Source organism: Periplaneta americana, chromosome 7 (genome assembly GCF_040183065.1).
Source record: "Periplaneta americana isolate PAMFEO1 chromosome 7, P.americana_PAMFEO1_priV1, whole genome shotgun sequence".
NCBI lineage: Eukaryota > Metazoa > Arthropoda > Insecta > Blattodea > Blattidae > Periplaneta > Periplaneta americana.
In genome coordinates, this window is record NC_091123.1 from 61,721,933 (window position 1) to 61,746,881 (window position 24,949).

Below are 24,949 nucleotides of genomic sequence, written 5' to 3' on the forward strand. Positions count from 1 at the left end.
CTACATAGGACAGACAGGCAGCTCATTTCAAACACGTTACAAAGAACACATCATAGCCATAACAAAATTACCTAACACTTCCACATATGCAGAACACATCACAAATGCTAACCACACCTACAGCGACATAAACATAGACATGGAAATTCTACATATTCAACAAAAAAGCCACAAACTAAACACATTAGAACAATACGAAATATATAAACACACAACTCAATTTCAGAACACACACACTCTTTGACTCCACATTACACTACACAAACACACCCCCACAGGAAACGCAAACAAAAGGCACCAAGACCAGCACCAACCAGTTCTGAAGATAGCCCATAACAGGCTGAAAATAGTGAACCAGGTACTATAATATTTAACATGCGAAAGCTATATAATACATATTCCGAACATCAAATGGTGTTGAGATTTACCGCTAGAGCACATTATTTCATTGTAATATTGTGAGCTGAACTTGGAAATAAAATGAATAGCTCTGTCTTAAATAAATTATGAAAGACATACCTGGTTAATTTAGTATTTTCCCAACCTCATCCCACCTATAATTCTAATTTCATATTATAAAGCTCTTCATACTGTTGGACCTAATAAAATAAGCTTCGCTTCATCCATTTTATTATATCTTCAATATTACCGTGATTGGAGACCTTGCAATCGATATATTTGCCATGACATTCTTTATTTCGATTTTGGACCGTACGGAAATCCGTTTAGAATTCTCTGGCCAGAATTCTGAACGGAATCCGGTCATGCGGACAGAGGCGATACAGCCAAGTGGGCGATGCTCCATTTAAAATAATGCAAAGAATAAAAATCCGAACACAGCGAACGAATTTTTTTCCTGTAAGTGAGCGCCTAGCTTCACACTATCAAATATCTTTGATAGAAGATAGGATTTTGAGTATTATTACACTGCATAATTTTTTTTAGAAACAAAAACTCTCCTAAAACGTGTTCCGAGGAATTGTTCATACTAATATTTATGCGTTAAGTTTATGATTATATTATGATTATGATACTAATATTTTCGCGTTAACTCTCCCCTACCAAATTTTATTACAACTTACTAATACCAAGTGAGGTAATATAATTACCCCCCATCAAAATCATATATCAATCTTTGTTAAGAATTTGGAACATTTAACAATTTATGTACGAGTATTATTGACTGGAGACCTCCAAAAAATATAAAATAATTGTCCCATTTTTTAAATACAGAGTGGTTAAAAAGTCCTGTTCCATATTGCTGAAAATGTATACCAAAATTAAACAACTATAGATATGTTACTCGTGACACTATAAGATAACATACAGGTACACAGTCAATTTAAACTTGCCTTCCATTTCAAGACAAACTTCTCAAAGCTATAGTGAAAAACAAAGCTGTAAACTATGAATGTCACAGTTCTGTAACATAAATTAGAAATCATTTATTTGTTGAAATTTAAATATTGGAATACAATCTATGCAAACATAAACATCTTCAAAAGATTTGTTTATAATAAAATAAAATTGTAAAAAATGTATAAAAACTTATAAAAATAAATATATAAACCCAATAAAACAATATTTAGTTCTTTGTTGAAATTAAAATATTCGAACACCACCTATACTACAATGGTCATCTCGAAAAAAAAGGGGGGGGGGGTCCACTAATAATTACTTCTAATAAAATCGCTTTTAGAATAACCATAACACGCAGGAATAAAAAAAATGGAAACCAAACGTCATAATATAAATAAAAGTATGAATAATGGCATAAATAACACGAAAGAAAATAATTTGGAACCAAAAACACTCATAAATGAAAAAAAAAAAAAATTAAGCTACAGATTGAATTTAATCTCCTGGAATTTCCATGACACAGACTACTAAGGGGGGGTAACAAGACCACCCAACATGAATAAAGCGAATTACTTCTTAAAGTAGATGAATTATTTGTGTTATTCTTATTTCAAAATGTTAGTAGACATATAACAGAGAAATACAAGGAATTAAAAAAATAAATATGGACAGAAATGGAAAAAATACTCAAAAATCATCAGTGGGGTAATCCTATTACCCCCCCTCCCTTGGTAGCAGGAGGGTTAAGTTTATGATTTATTGATCTAATATTTACGTGTTAAGTTTATAACACCATGAATGAAGAACAGTATTATGTTTGTTTAACCGCAATTAATTCATTTATTAAGATATGCATGTTACTGGTTAAAGGAACAGAAAAAGAAACGCATGTGGGTTAAACCATGGATAAGACGTGATAAGAGAGGTACCTATCCATCAGACCTTATTGAAAGAGCTACAATGCGAGGACTTGAAAAGTTATACAAATTATTATTATTATTATTTATTTATTTATTTATTTATTTATTTATCTATCTATCTATCTATCTATCTATCTATCTATCTATCTATCTATCTATCTATCTATCTATCTATCTATCTATCTATCTATCTATCTATCTATCTATCTATCTATCTATCTATCTATCTATCTATCTATCTATCTATCTATCTATCTATCTATCTATCTATCTATCTATCTAGCTACCTACCTACCTACCTACCTACCTACCTACCTACCTACCTACCTACCTACCTACCTACCTATCTATCTATCTATCTATCTAGCTACCTACCTACCTACCTACCTACCTACCTACCTACCTACCTATCTATCTATCTATCTATCTATCTATCTATCTATCTATCTATCTATCTATCTATCTATCTATCTATCTATCTATCTATCTATTTATTTATTTATTTTCAACATTTCATTTCCTGCATACTCCGATATCAAAATTTTTGTGGTAGCAACAGTCCAGTTATATTTGCGTTCCGCCATATTTGTTTCAAGGTATAGAAATCTTTTATCAACGATAACAAGATGCACTATTTTATAAAAGATCTTTATCAAAGAAACTTCTATAAAAGAAAACCCATTACACTGTCATATATATTATAAAACATCTCTGCCAAAGAACTTTGATAGTGTCATAGCAGCCTCAGGCCTACTACTATTTCTTCTTTTTTTGTCAGTTTCATAAATACTTATTTTTCTGTTTTCCTTCTTCATATTCTTGCTCTGTCTTTGGCCTTTCGTTATTCTTGATTTTGTTAACTTTCCCTTTCTTTCCTTTTTCTCCGTTATCATTCATTTCATATTATATGTCCCGCACCATTAGCCGAGCCCGAATGGCTAGCGCGTCGGCTTTCCACGTTGATAACCCAGGGTTGAATCCTGGTGAGTCCAACTGGATTTTGTGGTGGGCAAAGACAGTGTATGGTGATAGGTTTCCCCTACCGACATTTCACGTCAAGTGCCCGCCATTAGTTGAAATAAACCTCTTGCAAACATTAAGTAGTTCATTTTTTCTTGTTTAATTATTTTTACTTGGTTATTTAACAACGCTGTATCAACTATTGGGTTATTTAGAATCGATGGAATTGGAGATAGCGAGATGGTATTTGGCGAGATGAGATCGAGAATTCGCCATAGATTACCTGACATACGCCTTACGTTTGGAGAAAACCACGGAAAAAACTCACGTAGGTAATTAGCCCAAGCTGGAATCGAATCCACTCCCGAGCGCAACTCTGGATCAGTAGGCAAACGTGCTACCACCTAAGCTACACTGGTGGCATTAAGTTTTAATTATAAGAAGTATAAAGTAGATTTTCATGAAAATACACGTTAATAATAACGTTCCAATATTCCATAATTTTGTTCAGATGAAATATGCCAGGTCTTGCATATTGGAAGTTACTCTTCGGTAATTTTCAGACCACAGAAAGACATTCTCGAGTTATATCTTAAGATAATAACTAGCTTCGTGTTAAATTCAATTAATTCCCATCTCTCGAGTGTGACCTGTGACCTCTCTTCGATGACCCACTTTCCGTCCCCATCTCCACTTAACTGATCCAAACTAGGTCAGCCGATTCTTGTTCATATGATAAAAGAGCCAGTGAAGAGACCCCTTGTCCTAATTTCAAGGTTGGGGTATCGGATACCAATCTAGGGCAGGATTCTCTTTGTAATACACTCACATAATGTCGTCCTCGTTGTTCTGAGTTGTCATTACATTAAATACTTGCGGGTTTGAAACCACCCGAATGCAAAAGATTTTAAAAACTACATATGACTTTCTAGCAGGGTTTAAGCCACAGTCGCATTTTGCTACTCGACTTCTAAAAATGCAACAAACTTTGAACGTAAATGTGCAAAAATACGACAACCACATTAGACTTCAGAAACGAAGATGGTAATGGAGAAAATGAAATCAGAGATGTGTTTGAACTAATCTGAATTTAAATGAAATGCTAATGACAGTGTTTAAGGAGGTATTGAGCAATATATGTTCAGAAATTTATTTTAAAGAGTTGGTGCAATTGATGTAAGTTAAGTGAACAATTTCTTCTAATTGATTTATATAATTCCATCGCATACTGTAAATTGTGAGCGAGGATTTAGTTGCATGAATCTTGTAAAAACTGGAATTGGAAACGACCTTTCAGTAAAAAAGAGTTAGCACTCTGCTAACAATAAATCTTGAAGGGCCTAATAGTAAAGAATTTCAATGTTTAGACAGTAGCGGCTGGTGGTCAAAATAATGAGTGTGCTACAATTTCTATATTGGCCTACTGCATACACTTATATGTATTTATCTTAATTTGAGACTCGCCTAGTGACGAAATATGAAGTCCATACGACGTTCCTTCCTACTGCAGAACTTGTCAATTACCCTGGAGTTAAACCCTTCAACTTGGATATCATACTCTTTTCTAATGACAGTGTTACTTCACAGAATGGATCCTGTGAATTGTTGGAGGCTATGTATCGTAACAATTGAACAGCTCTATCTATATTCCGGAAGGCAGGTGTTCCGTATAGAACTCAAAGTTATGTCTTTAACACTCTTTTGTTCAGTACATTATAGCTGTTGACAGCAACTTCAAGTTCGCGTTCGGGAAAATTAGGCTATCAAAAAATTGCCAGAAAATTTGCTGTTTAACAATTTTGTTGCATCTAGATAGCTTAAAGACTGGAAACGGTGAGTAGTTTTCTGAATTATACGGTCACATACTTCCTTGGCTTCAGTTTTCTCGGATTCCATTCTCCGTCGCTTGCTGACTGATTCAGGAGGAACCTCAAAAACCAGGTAGACGGCAGCAGCAGTCGGACACTTGAATTACCAAATAGGCCTACATTGTAAATAGTTCCGAGTTCTTCCACAAACAAGCATTCTCTCGTTACGCTTTACTTTTGCAATCTCCAAGCTGTGTTGTGCTGAAGCTGACTACAGCACTTCCCCGCGTAAAAATAGCCAATCAGGGCAGTGATTTCAGCTTCGCACATGCGCATTAATTGTCTACATTCTCATTTAGAGTTTTGAGTAGCACATTGTACCCCCTGAGGCACCAAAGAGCTAAGAGCGAAGACTAAACACTCTATAACGCGTCATGAACATAACCACGGAAAATTGTCAAATGGCAGATCAGATACTATGGTGGTATTGCAAATACATTTGAACAAAAATTATCATTGTGCTGTAGCACTGTAGCACATAAGGACGGGCCGCCCCTGTGTTTAGAGTGCCTATAAAATAACGTATTTTAATATGATGTATATTCAGCAGTAATTGATTCTAAACATACCTACGTCTAATGATTTACTTACATACTGTAAGTATATCCAGAGTGTGATAAAATGGATTGAAAATAATAAAATGCCAAGAAACAAATTACGTAACTTTTTGTTTCTGCATACTTTATTAATTTTATCTTTCTGCACAATTATTTATAATATTGCAAAAGCATTTTGAAATTAGCAGAAATATATAATTTTTCATTTGTGAATTTTTGCGACAATTATTTATTTTCTAGCTTAAACCCTGTTTTCTATGGAAGAGATATAAAGGTAGGAGGCATATACAGTACAACTCCAATTCTGTATAAAATCCTTCACAAAAATAAATCACCTGTTTTGCTTTACTAAGATCGCAGCTACGTAGGTGCACTAGGGAAAGACCCATAAATACGATAGTGCCACGTAAGTACACAGTTTTATACAGGGTGATTCACGAAATACCCCCCTCCCTGTTTATGGAGGTGATTCCTGAGGTTATTTGGAACAAAAAATGTAAATAAATTAATGGGATGACATTCATAATTACGAAGTTATGGTAATTTGAAATAACAGAAAAAATATTTTATTTAAGAATTTCATGAACAAAAATGCAAAAAATAATTAAAACATAAGCAATTGATTGTTTATGTATCAGTAGGCCTATCTTTTATTTAGAGTGGATAAAATCACATTTTCGAAAATGCCTCCTTGAATCTGAAGGTTGTCTAGCGGTCCGCACGGATGTGAATCGCGTGTGTAGCATTTGTTCCTTATTGTCGTCGTGGCATCCAGAATGCGTTGAAGCAACCCTTCGCGTGTTTATACCTTAACATGATGCACAGTTTAATAAATAACGACTATCAACAACGTGCACGTAGTTATGGCAACAAACATGCCTAGCGCTCCATTCACTACGACGCCTTTAGAAAATATATTGTAACTCCGTAATTATGAATGTGATCTCATTCTTTTGTTTACATTTTCTGTCACAAATAACCTCAGGAATCACCTCCATAAACCGGGAGAGAACTTCGTGAATCACCCTATATATGTAAAATTTGCTTTAATATTAAACACCTCGTAGTTGATACAGCGTCGTTAAATAATCAACTAAAATAATATACATAAATTACATCTTCCTATATCAAATATACAACTTTTTTATGAGATAAATAACAATAATAGAATATAAATGATAACTTGAATATTATTTATATCGCTAACGAACAATAACAAAATTAAATGATAACTTAAATATTATTTCTAACACTAACGAACGATGACAGAATATAAATGATATGTTTAATGTTATTTATATCGCTAAAGAACGATAACAAAATAAAATGATAACTTGAATAATATTTATAACGTTACAGAATGATAACAGAGTATAAATAATAACTTGAATATTATTTATATCACAAAAGAACGATAACAAAATATAAATGACTTGAATAGTATTTATATCGCTAAATAATGATAATAGAATATAAACGATAACTTGAATATTATTTATATTGCTAATGAACGGTAACAAAATTAAATGATAACTTACATATTATTTATAACACTAAAGAACGATAAAATGAAAACTTGAATATTATTTATAACGCTAAAGGACGATAACAAGTATAAATAATAACTTGAATATTATTTATATCACAAAAGAACGATAACAAAGTATAAATAACTTGAACAGTATTTATATCGCTAAATAATGATAATAGAATATAAATAATAACTCGAATATTATTTATATTGCTAACGAACAGTAACAAAATTAAATGACAACTTAAATATTGTTTATAACACTGAAGGACTATAAAATGATAACTTGAATATTATTTATAACGCTAAAGAACAATAACATGTATAAATAATAATTTGAATATTATTTATATCACAAGAGAACGATAATAGAATATAAATGATAACTTGAATATTATTTATATCGCTAAAGAACGATAACAAAATAAAATGATAAGTTGAATATTATTTATAATGCTAAAGAACGATAACAGAATATAAATAATAACTTGTCATTCAAACCCATGTGGCCTGGCAAGGTAAGTTTGTGTACACTCTCTCCGAGCTCATACTTAGTATTTATCGCTAGCAGACGACATTTTTTACGAGTAATACCCGTAAAATATTATGATCTTCCTCGTATGTCGACACTATATTCGTTATCCCCGTAGCGGCGTAGCCAATGCTTTTCTATTTGCGCACAGAATATCTGTTTCTTCCGTTTAAAAACTGAAAATCTACACAACATTCTCTTGAGATACACTCGCTAAAATTTCGAACTCTTTTATTAGCAATAATATAATATTTATTGAACTCATTGTTGAAGGAACTGGGACTGGGCAGTTTGACAGCGATCTTGAGGGGCTCGGTTCGCATCGAGAAGAACCAAAAGCTCTGCTATGTGGACACCGTCGACTGGGGCTCCATCCTTCGGAATGGGGAGCGCTCTTCTGGAAACAACAAGGCCGCACTACTTTGTGCCGGCTGTTCCTCAAGCTGTGAGAGTCCCAACTGCTGGGGCGCGAATTCATGTCAGAAACTGAAAAACAACCAGGAAAACTGCCACGAGCTTTGCCTTGGAGGCTGCACAGGTCCAGGTCCTGATCAATGCTCCGCATGTACTCGCGTCATCAGCGATGGGGTCTGCATCGACAACTGCCCTGAAGACAGGTAAGCCCAACTTCAGATCATTTTAGTTTATGGAACCAAATGTAAACACAAAGTAGTAACCACTGATTAAGCTAACTTTTTCGTATAAACGTCTCAGTCTCCACTTCAAAAAATATAGACAGGCTATTAATAAAAACACAAAGAAGTGATTGCCTGGTATATATACAGGGTCAGTGGCGGCTGGTGGTTTGAAAATATGGTGGTGTAGAATGGATATCGAAGAGGAGTGCGACAAACCGTTCTCAATGAGGAAAGCAGTAGACCACGCCTCTAATCCCCCTGTCCCCCCACACTAGCCGAACATCTCAATAAACACCTTCCATAGGTTTTCAACATCTCTGCAAACCAAGAGACTCGGAGGTTCCTGCAGATGTACAAAACAAGACGCCAGCTGCAGATAGTCATGAATGAAAATTGTAAAATAAAATTATATTTTTAATAGTAACAAAGCTGGGAGATTAGGAACATTACTGGGGGGTGTTCAAACCTGCAACCCCCTTGAGAAGCCGCCACTGTACAGGGTTGAAGATAACCTATTGCATTAATTCACAGTGATAATAGACGAAGTCAATGCAATCATGTTTTTCAAATAAATTTTTGATACGTTCAATAGTTTTGAGAATACGAAATGTAACGTTTGCAATTCTGCAAATAGTATTTAAGGTCATTGCTCCACAGTGGGGGTGAGTGTAACTCCAAACATCCACTCCGCAGGACTTGCAAGAGGAGAATGTGAACAAAAACGTCTCATCAGATATTTTTCGATCAAATTACTGTAGATGAAAACAAAAGCCTTTAATCAATTAATTACGAAAATTGTTTGGTTTTTAACATTCTTTATTACACTATAACCATTTAACTCTAAATTTAACCATTAAATTTATTTAAAATTCACAGTACCTGTTAATTTCTTTGTTTTTTGTGCAATTACAAGATATTAAAGAATGTATATTCTTATAAAACAAAACTATTTCCATTAAATATTCCTTTACATTTGATGGAAACTCAAAATAACATTATTACGAATACATATTCTGTAACTCAATCTCCATTTAAGTTATTATCTTTGAAGAAATTAAGAATAAATTAATTTAGAAAATAAATTAAGTTTATACTAATGTTAAGTAATGTGTAAGTGTTATGAATGTACAGTAATTTGATTAAAACATGTATGATGAGACGTTTTTGTTTACATTCTCCCCTCGCAAGTCCTGCGGAGTGGATAGTTGCAGTTACACTCATTCCCACTGTGGAGCATGATCTCAAGGAGCGTTGCAACATGTTACATTTCGTATTCTCAAAACTATTGGATGTATCAAAAAACTTGTTTGACAAAACTTGTTCGCATTGACTTGATCTATTACCTCTGCCAATTAATGTAATAGGTTCCCTTCCATCCTGTATATACAGTGCGTACATTTTATCTTTCCACACAAGCGCAAATGGAATGAAAGCAGCACTCGGTTATAAGTCTAAATAAGCGAGATAAACTGTAGAAAGGACAGTCTTTTCAACAGTAATCTCACCAGAGGTTTTGATTTGTGTACAGAAAATCAAAACTAGAGTGGGATTTAATGGACTATTACACGATTAGAAGAAAGTATTTAAAGATTAGAAGAAATAAAGTATTCTAATACAATAAAATATTAATTGACTTACGAAAATACTAACCTGTCTTCAAATGTGTTTTTGTATCATCTCATCATTACAAATATACGCTAGATGGCAGTAGTATGTTAAGATTAGCTGTTCTTTTGTTACCAGTTGTGACAGCGATACATTCTTCATTGAACTCTATAGACGATTACTAGTCAAGAAGGCTTTGTTGATTCAGTTTCATTTTTATTAAAACAGTTGCATTACACTTCAGTTATCAATATAATATATTAAACAATCTCTGATACATGACTATCCATAATCTGTTAATCTCATACAGCAGAAGCTATAACATAACCTAAATAGGGGGAAAGGTACAATTATTGGCAGGGTTAAGGATGATATTTTAGTCAATTAAAAATTGAGTAGATATTTTAGGTTTAATCGTAAAAATGAAATTTCTACAGGACAAAGGGATATTTTTTACATCTATTCACATATGAGGGGTTCACAACCAGAGTAGACCAAGTCCATCTGGAATAGTTGTGAGATATTTAGTCTTTAAGTTCCTAGCTCACACTTACAGCGTATTCCTAATCTTACCGGACTGGTGGACAACAATGACGTCACGCTGCAGCAAAATAGGAACAAAACTGCTGGAAGGATCGATGGCTGTCATGGCGAATGTATAAGTTGTTGTCTGTGCTACGCTAGAAAAATTTTGCGACATTTCCGTACTGCCATCTCGTTCAAAGAAAAGAGAGCATAAACAATTTATTTCTTGAACTGGTAGTAATAACTGGTCTGTTGACATTTTCGCTCATAAGCCATTAACATATTGTTTTTACGTTGTGCTCATTACAAACAATACAGCAGAACTAAAGCAGAACACACCGTCATGACACAACAGTGCACGCTGTCATTCGTCTGCCAATTCCCGCCCTATACAAGAACCAATCAGATTCACTGATGGTGGCTGATGGAGACTGCCACCACCTCTACAAGCTGATGGCACTGGTGCGACACCAGTGGAGCATCAGTCACGCCATCGGTGAAATTCGAAACACCGTGATGCCATCAGATTGCTCAGCGCTGAGGTTCAGAATACGCTCTTTGCAACCTTCATCTTCCATAGGAAATGCTGCCCTCTGTGGAGTAACAAATGAGTTATGGACTTTGTTTGTTATGGCAATGAATAAATCTAAGTTTTCTTCATCCGAGATTGTATTAATTCACAAACTGATCACTGGTGGACTTGGTCCACTCTGGTTGTGAGCCCCTCATATATCCAGTTACATTTCAAAATGAAATAATAATTTTTTTTCAGGTGTGAAAAATATGTTCTGAAAAATGCAATTTTTGTTACAATATTTTCCAGGTATTGATACAGTTCTTGGCATAGCCTATCCATTTTATCAACAGTTTATATCAAAATTGAAATCAACACAGGTCCCATTTATTCATTATCATTTTCAATATTTAAAAACAAGTCTTCAGCATCACTTTCATCAACATTGTAGCACAGACAACAAAGGAAATCGTCACAGTCTGTATTATTGGGAATATGTTGCTGACGATTTTTAGGTACACATTTCTCGTGGATTAACTTATTGCACAGTGAACATTGCATTCTTCCATTTTCAGTTTTAATAGTACGAACACAAACATAACACATGCCGTTTTTGAAAGACTACATTTCAGTTAGGCCTACATCAGCACCCTTACCCACTTTAGTAATTCGCCCTTTCTTTATCTTAGGCAGCTCTTTTGTATTCGAGTTTTTTTGTTCTCTCATTCTCTTTCTTTGCTCTTTCTTCTCTTGTTCTACCTGTTTTTTGTGCTCTTTATCTGCTTGAATCTTTTTCCAAATTTTGCTTGTTAAAACAAATGACTAAGATTGAATTTGTCGTTTTCCCTTCTTTTCGAAGATTCTGGCCAGTACAAAATATCATTCAGTTCCATATTTTCTGATCCTTCACTGTTTTCTTTTAATGTTTCTGTACTCATAGTTTCTGGAAACATCACCTGTTTTGCTGGTAAGTTAAGAGTTGATTCTCTCTTCAGTTCCTAAAATTGGTATGATTGTACATTGTGGTGATCCTGCTGCCCCTGAGGATCCTGGATAACACGATTTTTCTGGAGACAATTCAATTTTTTTAAGAGACATTTGTTTTCCTTGTTCTTCACTAGTCGTCTCGTCTTCTTCCTAGGATAGAGTCTATCAGCTGTTTGTTCATTATCAAATGTAGGCCTGTCTGTCATTTCATAATCTGAATTAATTAACTCAATTATAGAATTAACACAGTGCTTTGTCTTTTCATTATCTTTGGATTGCACACCTTTATGAAATACTTGATTCCACATCCTCGAGAGAATAATTATAAAAATCATTACTGTGATCTACTTCAGTCTCACTCTTATTGTCTTTAAACTTTTGTATTAATTCTTCACCCATCAGTAATTTGAAATATTCATAATCTAATTTTGGCACTAGTTCACTGCATGATTGAGCTGATGTCTCGTTTATTTCTTTGCTGCCAAGACATTTTGAGTAATCAATGAAATCAGAATTTCAAGGAAATAGCCCACATGCTCTGAAACCATTTCGGAATGTTTTAGATTTAATGTACTTCTCTAGGACTGCTTCTAAGACGAGACAGAAATGTTCCTTTTGGAGGTCTTTATGAGAGTGGTCTTTGCGCCAGTTAAGTACTCCTTTCCTCCAGCCTTCTTCTATGGGTCTAAATGCTTCTACATCGGCTGGTTGAAGAATTTGCAATGCATTGGGATACAGCACGATTAATACAACACAAAGTTCTGTGCATACTTGACTAATTTGGCATAACATGTGACTTTTATGCCCATCTACAAATAAAATTATAGGTGTTCGGATGTTTTTCTCTTTTAGAAATGGCACAAAAACATTTGCAATACCTTTACTCATAGAAGACATCAGTTTTCATCTGGCCTGTATCACTGCAACCAATTCTCCAGGAATCTGGAACTGAGCACTCAATTTCTGCTGGAGTTCTCTGGTATGGAAAACCTACCATCAGTGGTACCACGAAGCTACTAGCTGAAAAGTTGAACATTACAGTTATGGGGGTTTTGGCGTTTCCTTGATCCACCTCATAAATATTTCAAGCTCCTTTTGGGCCTAAAACTTTTGAATTTACAGGATGCAACATGAAACTTGTCTCGTCAGCATTGAATATCCTGTCAGGTTGATTAAGAACATAAATGTTCTCTTCTTCCGTTAGACATTCAGATATTTTGACAAACCAGTTTCGAATATCTTTTTCGCTAATGCAGCTGCTTGCTAAAGTGACAGCTCCAGTAGTCGGAATCGCAATATCTGGATGTCTTTTCAAAAGATCTTTATGCCAACCTGTACTTGGTGTATTGTCTATGAATGGATTTGGCCAGTTGTTCCGTTGGAGAAATTCTTTGACACTTGCAATCACATCTGCCTTACGACGAGGCAATCCTTCTTCACAACTATCAATGATCCATTTTTTTGAGAGTGATTTCCTCTTCATCAGTCAAACTTGTGTTGGGGCCAGGGCAACTTCTAACAAAATCTTGCTTTAGATGAAACTGAATTGTTACCCAAGGAACGTTATGTTTCTTCACTGCTGAATTTTTTGAAAGTCCACTTTTGACATCATTAATAGCAACTTCTAAATCCTCAGATGTGTATCTTTACTTTTATGATGACATTTCTGACATCCTGTGCAGGAGAAAAAAAGTTTTCTACAACATTGCAGTACTGCCAACAACTATCACACTTGTTTGTTTCGACATTACAGTTTATTGGCACCCCTGCCAAAAATGTAACTAAGTATCAGAAGTGAGTCGAAAATATATCTAATTGAACTATAGTCTGATCCGTTTGGGTATGGATAATATTAATTTATTATTATAAAGTTATTATGATAGTAGGAAAAATTTCTTGCTGATTGTATTATGATTAAAAGATGGGAGTTTCCATATATAGCAATCAACAATGCATAATCTGAAATGACATATGAAATCGTACATGATTAAAATGGCTGCTACAAATCAACAGGGGCACAATGTGTTCTTTGGTATGCTAAATTTGAGAGTGTTGAAAGAATTCAAAGGGAATTTCGACAAATACGAATCCATGGTATCGAACATTTGTAGAAATAGATTGTTAAAAAAAAAACATACAGGATGTCGCAGGCGAAACCCAGTATGAGAAGCAGCGATCTCTTGGCTTGGTCCCCAAACTTCCCAGATCTAACCCCTCCTGACTTCTTCGTGTAGGGTTTTGTTAAAGACCTTATCTATTCATAGAAAACAAGGAACATTGATGATCTGAGAGTAGAAGTTACTCAAGCTTTTCAACAAATCACCCCTGTCATGTTACAACTGACATGGGCTGAATTGTATCACCATTATGAGTTATGCGGAATGCGCAATGAGGGTCATATTGAGCTCTGAGGAATCTCCCATCTTTCAGTGTTGTATGCACAAAGTTTCAACAAATAAAGTTCAGTAGTAAATGTTTTACGGTGTTTTTATTTTATCCATACCCAAATGGATCATCCTGTACATTAGAAGGAGATTCAAAGTCTGTACTTAAATCACTAATATCCTAAAGGCCTAGATCATACATACTCAGATTACTCGGCCTTATAGGCTTTGATGATAACAACTTTTGTCGGGTTTACTATGCTGCCATCTAGTTGTTACATAAGGAGTCACATCATAACTCCCATTTGAATTGCATTAGCAACTGTACTGCCATCTTGTGTTTGTTTACAGCGGACGGGTGACGATCCTGGTGGTTGTTCTCTTCAAAGTGCTACCGATTTTAACATAAGGATGAGCAATCTGTTATATAATCTGGGCTAATACACAATATTATAGTTGTTGGCAGGATATTATAATATGTGGAAAAAAAAAAAAAAATGATACAGATGTTGGCACCCAAATTATTTTAAGTAAGATTAGGTTATGAGATTGAATGAATTTAATTACATAATCAGTAGAACATACAAACAGATTAAGCATAACCGTGTTCTTATTATTTTCTTTATGATTCAACACTAAATATGCAGTTCAGAACATTCACACACACAGCATGAAGACTCAGAGAAAAATTGAGGGAAAACCAATGAGAACTCGTTGGGGAAAACATTGCTAGGGAGTTGATAAAATTTGTAGGATGAGCAGCCATGATTGGTTGAAACACGTTGTTCCGTACCGTTTTATTGATCAGAAGTAGTATGACGTAGTAAAAGTGTAATAGACCTAGTCAATTTAAAATTGTGAAAGTGCTAAAAAAAATCTTGCCATTTTAAAGACGATGTCGAAAGTGTTCCCCATTTGTTGCAAAGCAGGTGTTTTAGTGTTTAAACACATTTTGATTCACACGTTACATATTTGCTTCCGAAATGTTGGCCGTTTCTTCTCGTTTTTAATAATTTTGTAGCATTTTGCACTGATGTACGGCTGATCCCCACTTGTTGGGTTAACTTCGTGATAGATTTTCGTGGTCATTGTTCTAATCGAGTACCGATATCATCCAACTTTTCCTGCCCAATACTGATCCCATAGTTTTGAATTTATTCGTAATTTTATGAACTATAGTCCTTTGAGGTGGATCAATACCAGGAAAACGTTCTTGCAATTCTTTACGGTACTCAGCAGGTGATTCTTTTTTTTTTTTTTTTGTATGTTACGGCAAATGAAAATTCTTTACTCTGTATTAAATCTCTGAACCATGACTCAAGCAACAGACATAAACAAACAAATGAAACTCAATACTGCACACAATAACAGACAACTATCTTATCAGCGACTATGTGTGTCCTTGAATGGCAGTGCATGCAGTTATTGCCAAGTCTGGTCCCATATATGAGATTGGAAAGATAAAATGTATGCACTGTGTGTACATACTCGTATTTTTTTTAAGTATGTAAAGTATAACAGGTATACAGGTTCAACTCTGCCTGTGCATATAATTTTTATTTAATTCATTGTTAATCTCTAGCACCTCTTATTGTTAGTGTTTTCTGATTGTGCTCATAGATGGAGTTAATTGTCAACAATGTGACGTTGAAACATGTGTTATGGTTTCTGACCAGCAATAGCCTTTTGTTTTGTTTTGATTTTAAACAGGTTAATTAATAACCCACCACACTCACAATCCCATTCACATTCGTAGAAATTTTCAGACTCAAGACACCCAGGGAACATATCTTCTTCAAGAAAAATTCCCAATAGCCGAGCCCAAGAATCGAACCTGGGATCTTCAGATATGGAAGTCAGCATGCTGACCACCAGAGAATTTTTATACTTTGCTTTTGTTCGTCACATAATCCCGTCAGTTGACCTGGTTGGCGAGTTGGTATAGCGCTGGCCTTCTATGCCCAAGGTTGCGGGTTCGATCCCGGGCCAGGTCAATGGCATTTAATTGTGCTTAAATGCGACAGGCTCATGTCAGTAGATTTACTGGCATGTAAAAGAACTCCTGCGGGACAAAATTCCAGCACATCCGGCGACACTGATATAACCTCTGCTGTTGCGAGCGTCGTTAAATAAAAAACATAACATTTAACATAATCCTGTCATTTCAGTCCAATTCCTTCAATCTCTTCTCTTGCAAGGCACATCTTTGGTTTTGTTGGTCATCTCCACTACCCCTTTTTTTTTTTCTTTCCTGGTGGAATCCGTTTCAATATCCCTAGTGGCAATATATCCTCTGTCATTCTCCTCACATGGGCCATACCATTTTAGTTGTTTATATTTGATAAAATCTAAAACAGAAGTCTATATTCATTCTCTCTCTCTCTCTGATTATTTCGTTTCTAACTTTATCCAGTTTTGAATATCTTGTGGAACATCTCAAGGAATCTCTTTCCGTAGACAATAATTTTAACTGAATACATTTTTTTTCAAGTTTCTGATCTCTCCTGTGTAGGCCTATGTCAATGTAATACTAGGTACATATTATTGATTTGTATATCATAATTTTGTTTTTGTTTGTTATTCTTTTATCCCAAATGTCCCCATTTAACATAAACTGATTTATTTTTAATCTTCCCTTAATGTCATTGCCTGATAATTCTTGATTGTTAATTGGAACTCCCAAACATTTATATTCGTTGCAACCTATTATGGCAATATTTCCTTCTTTAAATTTTAAATCTTGGTTCCGATCTTCAAATGGCATGTAAAATACTTTCTCTAATTTTTTAATCCCCACCTCTAGCAAATCCCTCCTTAAAGCTAGAACATAAGGGTGGGGTCATACTGACCCGAGCCACTTTAATTTTTGCAATAAATCACATGATAACGTTTTGTTGTTCTTTTACTGTTACCGGTATGTAAATTCATGAAATTTTGGCTTGCAAAGATGGCAATGTGAAAAATGACAAAATTGCTATTATCTTGTCGGATATTAATGTTTAGTGGTCAATTTAACCTCACGTATTTGTTAGAATTTGATGATATTAAATACCATTGAAAAATTAGTCATATTTATTACAGAATTTGAATTACTTTTGGGTACTGGTATTCCAAGTTATTGATGAAACAATAGGAATATAGTAATATACGTTACAAGAGCGGTATGTTGACGTTTTCATGGTCGAGGAAAAGATTGAAAAAGCGAAACGTAGTTGAGCTTTTTTAATTTCCGAGAACATGAAAACAAACATACCGCTCGTGTATCGTACATTATTTTGTACGAAGATCGATTATTACATACCTGAAAGGCGAATTTCTAATTAGTTGCAATGAAATCTCCATGTTGGTTTCTGTTTAATGACGGCAACTTCGGAAAAACAAAATATCTTTCTTCAATATTGTTCCTATAAAATGTTTTCTGTGTTTACTATACTCCAGCAGGCCGTGATATACGTCTGTCTTCTCCCCCCCCCCCCAGTCTATAAATGCGAACTTAAAACAAACGGTAAGGTTATGTAATGATTTATTTTTCATTTTAATATTTTAACAATATTATTTATATAACATATTGCAGTAATAACATCGGCATCTGGAATCTTGTTGATTTTTTCACGGCTTCCTTAATGTTACTTGTATCAGAAATGCAATAAGTTTCGTGGAGTAGTAGACTTTACTTAATTTTTGCAAATATTTAAAAACAATAATTAACATTGCAATTTAGGTGAAATTGCAGTGGTAAGTTTCCAATTTATAATTATTACTATGTTAAACGTCTGTAAAAAGAATATGTTAAAAGCCTAAAGCAGTAAAATGAATGTTGCGCTTAAGCGATAAGAAGAGGGAAATTGTTATGTGTGTTACGTTGGGAATATTGAATGTGGTATTTCACACTTACCGCGTATTGGTTGTGTGCGGAAAACGAGCAAATACGCACAATCTCGCACAAAAGTTATATATTTCCGTTAACATTCAAATATACAATAATAATAATAATAATAATAATAATAATAATAATAATAATAATAATAATAATAATAAATATCAATAACAATAGCCTAATATTAATATTTATTTATTTATTTATTTATTTATTTATTTATTTATTTGTTTATTTATTTATGTGCTAAACAACAGCCAGAGGCCAATTATAGTTCAGCACAATACACAAACAGAAGATACAAATGTGCAAAAATTAGTAAATAATATCTTAAATAAAGAAAAACATACATAAATAAAATTTCTGTTATAAAATTTTTTTTGAAATCTTAAACCTCTTGTTGGAATACGAAGGCTGATATTGTTTATGATAGACTCACAATCAATATCACCCTTGATCACTTTGCAAAAAAATTGATAATCAAGATTTTGACGTCTAGAATAAAGGCTACAACAGTTAAAATATTTACAGGTAATCTCATAATTGAAGTCAGAGGAATTGGGTATAATCGAAAAGCACATAATAATAATAATAATAATAATAATAATAATAATAATAATAATAATAATAATAATAATTTAAATGTGGATATGGAGAAGAATGGAATGTGTGAAGTGGACAGAATAAGAAATGAAGCTGTGTTGGAAAGAGTGGATGAAGAAAGAATGATGCTGAAAGTGATCAAGAAGAGGAAAAGGAATTGGTTGGGTCACTGGCTGAGAAGAAACTGCCTGGTGAAGGATGCACTGGAAGGAATGGTGAACGAGAGAAAAGTTCAAGGTAGAAGAAGATATTATGAGGAGACAAAGAGGAAGGCAGAAAACAAGAAAGATTGAAGAAAGCTGGATTTGCAGTGAAAGACCTGTCCTTGGGCAGAACACTGAATGAATGAAATGAATAATAATAATATAATCATCATCATCATCATCATCATCATCATCATACCAATTCAGTTGTAGTTAGAGAGCCAAGTAAAATGAACAATTCGGAGACAGCTGCTGTCTTGTTAGATGATGATCCAGGTGAAACAAAAGGAGGTGTGGACACCTTTGATCAGTTGTGCCATATTTCAACTACAGCAGGAAAAACAAGATGGTGGCTACTGAGATTTTTTTATGGAATGCTGGACCAAGGTGCAATCAACTCACTCATCATATTCTCATTCACCATTCCCGAATAGAAGAAGCAACAAAAGAACACAAGAAGACAGTCCTTGAAGGAACTTGGATTGGCCCTTGTGCTGCTCTTCATGAAGCTGAGACTTTAGAACAAGAATCTTCCGAGAGAGCTGATCTCATGAGCAATATTTCTGGAAACCCTCTACCTCCTCACCAGCCAGAGAGGAAAGAGAGAACGGTGTGACTTCTACCCATGGGATATAGACAAAAAAATAAACACGTTATGCATGATATGCAACAAGTATAGTTGTTCGGAGAATAGTGTTTACATGTCTGTTAACTGTGAACATAATTGATACAATAGATTGTACATTTCCTAATGAAAATGATATCTGGATGTGATGAATATTGATTACATAAAAGATAAATTTGAGCTAATAATATTTGTTCACAAATGGAATTATGATGTTTAAAATATAAATAATTGTTCATTTTTCTATATACAATTTTAACACTTATATAGGCCTATCACTGATTAAATTTCCAACTTCTTTACTATGTTAATATTTAGGATTTACCTTGGCTGACTAGTTTCGAAATGTTGTTCATCATTGTCAAAAGCCTAGGCTAGCTTCGAATTCTTATTATTTTTTCTTTGTTCAGTTCAGTTGGAAAAATCATAATGGTTATAAAAAATATTTATTTAGGCCTAACCATTACGGTAAGTACTTATTATGATTACGTGATTTAGCTGCCTTATTAATGTAGACATATGATTTCCCTCTCCAAAATATAGTCATCTTATTCATGTAAACACTTGATTTCTCGCCTTTAAATTTGGCTAGGATACCTCATTCATGTAAACACATAGTAATTATTTGATACGAGTATAGAAAGCACATTCAGTGATAATCTTATGTCCGAAATGACAATATGCACTAGAAACTGTCTGTGAAGAAATATAGATACGTGCAAAATATAGCAGTATCACATATAGGCCTAAGCTAAAATTCATATACAAACACAGAAAGGTCCATTTAGGTAGGTCTATACCTAAGTAAGATACAATCGAGAACAATATATCTGAAGTGAAATAAAACTCAATTTAGTTGTAATATTACCTTAAAATATGTGGATTCATAATGTACAAACACAGAAAGGCCCGTTTAGATAGCTTATATCCAAGTAAAATAAACTCGTAGTGAAAAATATATCAGAAGTGAAACAAAAATCAATTTAGTAGTAATATTAACCTTAAAATATACTGTATGTTTTTTTTATTGCTGTACCTACTGCTCATGTTTGTCCTGAGAAACATAAGAGAAAATTCTATAGCAAAAACAAAATGGTCCAGACTACATAACAACGAGGTGAATGAGTCATGTCATTTGAAAGTATTATTTTTGTGTAACGCTTTGAGTACGGTATTCGTAAAGCTTCAAAATACGAGTCAGTAATACCACAGTACTGCATATTTCAAGAAATTCACACACTAGTGGCCTTAAGTGTGTCTCTGAAACAGAAACTGCTGTTGTGACAGTCAATTCCGTTAAAAATGCAAAGCAAATGTCAGCTCAGATTATGTCACACACAATGTTCTATACCAGTTGGGGAGATCTTGGTGGTCCAAGTGTGTAGCCATCAAATTCATCTGAGCTAATCCCACTTGAGAGGGGATTGTCTATACATAGCGACCTGCAGGCATTGCTGGTCTGAGAGCTAAGGTAATGCTAATTTTCGCAGACTTTACACCTGAAATGTGAACTCAAATAGATTATTGTATGACACACAATATACTTAGTAAAGTAAATCTCACTTGATTCTTTTTGAAATTTGAGGGGATGGAATGGAAGAAAATTCTTATCGGATCGGCTGGTAAGATTATTTCGAAGATTCTGAAAAATCCTACAAATTATAAAAACTTCAGCAAAATAACATTACTAAATAAACAGTTAATTATCTGCTATAAAAATAATTGGACGCAATTGATGAATTGAAGCTGTACGTAGTACTAGGACTTTCCTAACCTGTTATCATGCTATTGGCTTTAAATTAGATCTGTACCTATTCTGGAGTGAATAAATAACTTTTTCTATTTCTCTATGTCACAGGTTCGAGTTTGTGGGTAGGCGCTGTGTGACCGAGGAAGAATGTCATAAGTCCATAGTACCTCCTGCCTACCTGCAGAAGGGCCTTCGCTCGGGGCTTCCCAGTAAAGCTTGGATTCCATTCAACGGGACGTGCAGCCTTATGTGTCCTCAGGGCTACCAGACGCACACTGACAGCTCAGGCAAGAAGGGGTGTGAACCCTGTGTGGGACCCTGCCGTAAAGTCTGTGGCAACGGACGACGAGTTCCCGTTGAAAGCATCTACCACATTCAGAGTCTCCGTGGCTGTACCTACATAAATGGCTCTCTTGCAGTTCACTTACTTATAGGTAATAAAGTCGTTGAAGAATTGGAAAAGAACTTGGACTCTATTGAGGAAATAAGCGGTTATTTGAAGATATCTTATTCTTATCCTCTACTAACTCTCAACTTCTTTAAGAGACTTAGAGTGATCCATGGAATGCAACTGGAAAGTGATCAGTTCGCATTAGTAATAGTGGGGAATGATAACCTTCAAGAGCTGTGGAATTGGAATTCTCGACCTAGAAACTTTAGTATAGAGAACGGCAGCATGTCCATGCACTCCAATCCAAAATTGTGCATGTCTGAAATCGATAAGCTTAGGGAAATCGCTAACCTTCACAATGATACAGCGGATGAGATATCGTATGAGTCAAATGGCAACAAAGGGACTTGTATTGTCATCAAAATGAACGCTACTTCTGTAGCTATAAATTCCACGTCTGTTACAATTCAGTGGGATCCATTCCAGGTGGGACGTGGAACATTGCTGGGGTACACAGTTCATTACCTGGAAACTTCGACCAAGAATGTCACTCTTCAGACTGACAATGATGAATGTAAAATTGACAACTGGAGGGTGGCTTATGTAGTGCTCAACTCTCATGTGGAAGATGTGACAACAATATCGTATAACATAACTCGCCTGAAACCATTTACTCAATATGCTTACTACGTGAAAACATACGCCACAGCATCGGCTACACAAGAAGGACGAAGTAGTATACAGTTTTTCAGAACTTTACCAGACAGGCCTTCAATTCCTAGATACCTTAGAGCATACTCTAATTCGAGTTCCGAAGTACTTCTGCATTGGCAACCTCCATTATTTCCAAACGGAGAAATATCACATTATCTCATTGTTGGTTGGCGACATTTTGACGATGCTAAATTGTTGGATCAGAGAGATTATTGCCAACTACCCCTGGAATATCAGAAAGAAGATGAGGAAGATCCGTTGATGTTGAATGATCCTAACAAGAAAGATTCCTGCTGCAAACCAGTATCACGTGAAACTTGCATATCGAATGATGACTCGAAATTTAATTTTATATACACTCAAGAAGCTGTCAATGAAGAGCAAGATTCTTGTGACCAACAAACTTCCATCTACAGTGTGCTGTATAGTCATAGACTTTATGGAAATGGAGGAGGTATTCACGATTCAGTAGATCTTGCGGAAGGTCATTTTGAGCAAAGGTCGGAGGGTAACACTACTTTCGCAGTCCTCAGAGACCTCTATCATTTTGCAGAATATACGATAAAAGTCGTGGCCTGTAGAAAGAACAGAACCGGAGGAATTGATCAGAAGTGGATCGAAAGACATTGCAGCCCTGCCAGTCTGATCACGACTCGAACTAAGAAGCTAGAGACTGCAGACCAAATAGACTCAAGTTTTGTTAAAGTTAGGGTTGAGTCAAGTACTGGTACAGTGCGTGTTTTTTGGCTGGAGCCATCGAGTCCTAACGGGGTAATAGTGACATACCACATAGAATACAGAAGGACGGATATAGTGAACATCAAACCCATTGTCGCATGTGTCGCAAAACTACAATTTGAGAAAGCCAAAAATTGGTTTGTTTTGAATAATATGGCACCTGGAAAATATGCTCTCCGGATAAAAGCAACGTCATTGGCGGGTGAGAGTACATTCACAAATTTCACAGAGTTTACAGTGATCCAAAATATTGTATCACCTTCTCGTCAAACAGAGGTCTTCATCCTAGTGTCTGTGATAGTTACGTTAATGATTTTGCTTTTTGGTATCACATTTTATCTATGGCGAAAAATAAAGGAAGAAAGTGAAGCATCCACGACGATTATAACTTCCGTAAATCCAGAATATGTGTCTCTGGCAGTGTACGAACCTGATGAGTGGGAGATAGTGAGAGATAAAGTGGAATTAATTCGGGAACTCAGCAAGGGCTCGTTCGGAATCGTTTACGAGGGTGTACTTTGGCCTGCAAAAATTCGTTGTGCTGTTAAAACTGTCGACGAGAAAGCAACAGTTCGAGAAAGAATTGAGTTCCTCAATGAGGCTTCAGTGATGAAATCTTTCGCTTGTAGTCATCATGTCGTCCGACTGTTGGGTGTTGTTTCGAGAGGTCAACCGCCTCTAGTGGTCATGGAGCTGATGGCGCTTGGAGACTTAAAATCATTTTTAAGAGAATGTAGAAATACTGCTCCATTTCCAATAGATCTCAATCGGATATTGCTGATGGCTGCACAGATCGCCGATGGTATGGCATATCTCGAAGCCAGCAAGTTCGTCCATAGGGATTTGGCAGCAAGAAACTGCATGTTAACCGAAGATGCTACTGTGAAAATTGGGGATTTTGGAATGACGAGAGACATTTATGAGACAGATTATTATAGAAAAGGAAACAAGGGGTTGTTGCCTGTGAGATGGATGGCACCAGAGAGTCTAGCCGATGGAGTATTCACAAATCAGTCAGACGTTTGGAGTTATGGTGTTGTGCTATGGGAAATAGCTACTTTGGCCGAGCAACCATACCAAGGACTCGCCAATGAACAAGTTTTACAGTTTGTCCTACGGGGCGAATTACTGGATAAGCCAGAGAATTGTCCAGATGTTTTGTACAGTCTGATGTTAGCGTGTTGGCAAAAGCGACCTGCAAATCGACCCAATTTCTTGAGACTGGTACGCATATTAGACGCTATTACTGAAGTAGGAGACGAATTCAGACAAGCATCGTTCTACCATAGTAATGCAGGGAAGGAGTTGAGAGCAAAGTGGTGTCAACAGAAAACCAGAAACTCATCAGTAGAAGCCTCCTCAGAGGATTTAAATTGCTCAGAAGCTTGTGAGACTTGTGAAAGATTAGACTTTTCGTTGTTGAACGGTGTATTTAACAGTGTTGTTCCCGAAGGAAGGACAAGACCAATAGGAATGAAATTTGACTTAGAAACATTATCTCATAATATTGCTACAGAACCTCACTACTTAAATATGTCTAGAAAGACTGAACAACTTGGTGCCGATGAATATATTTTGGGGTAAAGAAATTCTTGAGTTTTTATTCTTAATATGCTATATTAGCATGGCATTTATTGTAATGTCCTATCTGAAACATTAGTTTTTATT

The 24,949-nt window shown here is 35.2% G+C and overlaps 1 protein-coding gene across 10 annotated transcripts in view; it reads left to right on the forward strand.

The window, feature by feature from the left end:
• cin (Molybdenum cofactor synthesis protein cinnamon) overlaps positions 1-24,949 on the forward strand; it is a 219,912-nt gene that overhangs the window by 148,439 nt on the left and 46,524 nt on the right. For 7 of the 10 annotated variants that reach the window (XR_011332980.1, XR_011332976.1, XR_011332978.1 and 4 more), the window contains 2 exons: positions 8,001-8,344; positions 21,547-24,861. The exons of 2 other annotated variants lie outside the window; for them this stretch is intronic. The gene's annotated coding sequence lies outside the window, so the exon portion shown is untranslated. Of the gene's footprint in view, positions 1-8,000; positions 8,345-8,550; positions 8,761-21,546; positions 24,862-24,949 lie in introns of those variants that run through there. One more of the 10 variants, XR_011332983.1, reaches the window with a different exon arrangement.